Genomic DNA, 4,586 nt, shown 5'->3' with positions numbered 1-4,586 from the left:
AAAAAAAAAAAAAATAGGCGAAGAACCTGAATGGACATTATCCCAAAGGCATACAAATGGCCAAGAATATGAAAAGGTGCTCAACATCACTAATTCACAGGGAAATGCAAATCAAAACCACAATGAGCTATCATCTCACACCCATTAAGATGGCTATTAACAAAAATACGTGATATAATAAGTATTGGCCAAGGTGTCAAGAAAGAAAACCTTTGTACACTGTTGGTGGGAATGCAGATTGGTGTAACTATTAAGATAAACAGTATGGAGGTTCCTAAAGAAATTAAAAATAGAACTACCATATCCTCTAGCAATCCCTCTTCCAGATATATACCCAAAAGAAATAAAATCAACACTTTGTAAAGATATCTGCACTCCCATGTTCACTGTAGCGTGATTCACAGTAGCAAAGTTGCAGAAACAACCTAAATGTCTGTGGACAGATGAATGAATAAACAAGTTGTGGGATATATATACACGCACGTGTGTGTGTGTGTGTGTGTGTGTGTGTGTGAGAGAGAGAGAGAGATATTATTCAGTCTTAAAAAGGAAAGAGATTCAGCTGGGCGTGGTGGCTCACTCTTGTAATCCCAGCACTTTGAGGGGCCGAGGCGGGTGGATCACAAGGTCAGGAGATTGAGACCATCCTGGTTAACATGGTGAAACCCCATCTCTACTAAAAATACAATAAAAAATTAGCTGGCCATGGAGGCAGGCGCCTGTAGTCCCAGCTAGTCAGGAGGCTGAGGCAGGAGAATGGCGTGAACCAGGGAAGTGGACCTTTCAGTGAGCTGAGATTGCACCACTGCACTCCAGCCTGGGTGACAGAGTGAGATTCTGTCTCTAAATAAATAAATAAATAAATAAGGAAAGAGATTCTGTCATCTGCAACAACATGAATGAAACTACAGGACATTATGCTAAGTGAAATAAGCCAGACAGAAAAAGACAAATACTGCATGATCTCACTTACATGTGGAATCTTTGAAAAATTCAAATATATAGAAACAGAATAGAACAGTGATTACCAAGGGTGGAGGAGTGCAGGAAATAGGAAGATATAATGACAAAGGTGCAAACTTGCAGTTATGTCATAAGTCTACAGATGTAGTATACAATGTGAAGATTATTAATAATATTGTACCATATGCTGAAAATTTGCCAAAAGGGTCTGTTTTAGGTAATCCTACAAGAATACCTAAAAGGAAAGATAACTATGTGATATGGTTTGACTTTGTGTCCCCACCCAAATCTCATCTCAAATTGCAATCTCCAGGGGTTTAGGGAAGGACCTCATGGGAGGTAATTGAATCATGGGGTGGTTTCCCCATGTGGTTCTCGCGATAGCGAGTTCTCGTGACAGCGAGTTCTCGTGACAGTGAGTTTTATGAGTGTTTAAAAGTTCCTTCTTCACATGGGTTCACTTTCCTGCCACCTTGTGAAAAAGTGCCTGTTTTGCCTTCTGTCATAATTGTAAGTTTCCTGAGGCCTCCTCAGCCATGCAAAACTGTGAGTTGATTAAACCTCTTTTCTCTGTAAATTACCCAGTCTCAGGTAGTATCTTTATAGCAGTGTCAAAATGAACTAATACAGAGAATTGGTACCAGCACATGGGGTACTGCTATAAAGATAACTGAAAATGTGGAAACGACTTTGGAACTGGGCAGAGATTGGAACAGTTTGGAGAGCTCAGAAGAAGACAGAAATATGTCGGAAAGTATGGAACTTCCTAGAGACTTGTTGAATGGTTTTGACCAAAATGCTGATAGTAATATAGACGATGAAGTCCAGGCTGAGGTGGTCTCAAATGGAGATGAAGAACTTACTGGGAACTGAAGCAAAGGTCACTCTTGCTATGCCTTAGTAAAGAGACCAATGGCATTTTGCCCCTGCCCTAGAGATCTGTGGACTTTTGAACTTGACAGAGATTATCTGAAATTGGAACTTACATTTAAAAGGGAAGCAGAGTATAAAAGTTTGGAAGAGTTGCAGCCTGACAATGCAATAAAAAAAAGAAAACCCCATTGTCTGGGGAGAAATTCAAGCCTGCTGCAGAAATTTGCATGAGTAATGAGTAGCCAATGTTAATCACCAAGATAATGGGGGAAATGCCTCCAGAGCATGTCAGAGATCTTGGTGGCAGCCCCTCCCATCAGAGGCCCAGAGGCCTAGGAGGAAAAAATGATTTTGTGCACCAGGCCCAGGCCCCCCCAGCTCTGTGTAGCCTCAGTACTTGGTGCCCTGTGTCCCAGCTGCTTCAGCTCCAGCTCTGGCTAAAAGGGGCCAAGGTACAGCTTGGGTAGTTGCTTCAGAGGGTGCAAGCCCCAAGCCTTGGCTGATTCCATGTAGTGTTGGTCCAGTGGGTGCACAGAAGTCAAGAATTGAGGTTTGGGAACCTCCACCTAGATTTCAGACAGTGTATGGATGTCCAAGCAAAAGTCTGTTGCAAGAGTGGAGCCCTTGTGGAGAACTTTTACTAGGGCAGTGTGGAAAGGAAATGTGGGGTTGGAGCCCCAACACAAAGTCTCCACTGGGGCACTGCCTAGTGGAGCTGTGAGAAGAGGGTCACCATCCTTCATACCCTAGAATGGTAGATTCACTGAGAGCTTGCATTCTGCACCTGGAAAAGCTGCAGGCACTCAATGCCAACCTGTGAAGAAGCTGCCCAAGGCCATGGGAGCCCACCCCTTGCATCAGTGTGCCCCAGATATGAGAAATGGAGTCAAAGGAGATCATTTTGGAGCTTTAAGATTTTTGAGACCATCCTGGCTAACACGGTGAAACCCCATCTCTACTGAAAATACAAGACAATTAGCTGGTCGCAGTGGCAGGCATCTGTAGTCCCAGCTGCTCTGGAGGCTGAGGCAGGAGAATGGCATGAACCCAGGAGGCAGAGCTTGCAGTGTGCCAAGATTGCGCCATTGCACTCCAGCCTGGGCGACAGAGCGAGACTTCATCTCAAAAGAAAAAAAAAAGAAAGAAAGAAAGAAAAAGATTTAATTATTAACCTGCTGGATCTGGGACTTGTATGGGGCCTGTGGCACTTTTATTTTGACCAATTTTTACCATTTGGAATAGATCTATTTACCCAATGCCTGTACCTCATTATATCTAGGAAGTAACCAATTTGCTTTTGATTTTATAGGCTCATAGGTGGAAGGGACTTGCCTTGTCTCAGATGCGACTTTGAACAGTGGACTTTTGAGTAAATGCTGAAATGAATTAAGACTTTGGGGGACTGTTGGGAAGGCATGATTGGTTTTGAAATGTAAAAAGGACATGAGATTTGGGAGGTGGCAAGGGTGGAATGATAGAGTTCAGCCTTCTGTCGCCACCCAAATTTCATCTGGAATTGTAATCTCCAGGTGTTGAGGGTGGGACCTCATAGGTAATTGAATCATGGGGGCGGTTTCTGCATGCTGTTCTCATGATAGTGAGTGAGTTTTCACGAGATCTGATGGTTTTATAAGTGTTTGACAGTTTCTCCTTCACATATGCTCTCTTTCCAGCTGCCTTGTGAGGAAGGTGCTTGCTTTGCCTTCTGCCATGATTGTTAAGTTTCCTGAGGCCTCCCCAGTCATGCTGAACTGTGAGTCAATTAACCCTCCTTTCCTTTATAAATTACCCAGTCTCAGGTAACTCTTTATTATAGCAGTGTGAGAATGGACTAATACATTATGTGAGATGATGAATATATTAATTAACTATAGTAATGACTTCACTATATATATGTATTTTCAGAGCACCACATTATATATCTCATATATATACAAGTTTTAAAATAAGAAAAATAAAATAAAACAAAACTACTATTTGTTCCCCTTTTTGAAAAACACACACACACACACACACACGGAACATTGATCAAGATACACTGTATGCTGGGCCATAAAGCAAGTCTCAACAAATTTCAAAGGATTGCAATCATACAAAGTATTGAATTAAACTAAAAATTAAGCTTTTAAAAAGTCATTAGAAAATCCTGGGCCAGGCACAGTGGTTCATGCCTGTAATCCTAGCACTAAGGGAGCCCAAGGTGGGTGAATCATCTGAGGTCAAGAGTTCGAGACCAGCCTGGCCAACATGGTGAAACCCCATCTCTACCAAAAATACAAAAATTAGCCAGGTGTGGTGGCAGCTGCCTATAATTCCAGCTACTCGGAGGCTGGGGAAAGAGAATCATTTGAACCCAGGAGGTGGAGGTTGCAGTGAACCAAGATCTTGCCACTGCACTCCAGCCTGGGTGACAGAGTGAGACTAGTGAGACTCCATTTCAAAAAAAAAAAAAAAGAAAGAAAGAAAGAAAAGAAAACCCTATACACACCATGGAATACTAGGCAGCCATAAAAGGGAATGAGATCATGTCCTTGGCAGGGACATGGATGAAGTTGGAACCCCTTAGCCTCAGCAAACTAACCCAGGAACAGAAAAGCAAACACTGCATGTTCTCACTTATAAGTGGGAGCTGAAAGATAAGAACACATGGATACATGGTGGAGGGAACAACACACATTGGGGCTTGTTGGGATTGGGGGAGGGAGAGCATCAGGAAGAACAGCTAATGAATGCTGGGCTTAACACCTAGG

This window comes from Mandrillus leucophaeus, unplaced genomic scaffold, assembly GCF_000951045.1.
Source record: "Mandrillus leucophaeus isolate KB7577 unplaced genomic scaffold, Mleu.le_1.0 Scaffold27, whole genome shotgun sequence".
Lineage (NCBI taxonomy): Eukaryota > Metazoa > Chordata > Mammalia > Primates > Cercopithecidae > Mandrillus > Mandrillus leucophaeus.
Note: the sequence above shows the minus strand (reverse complement) of the source record.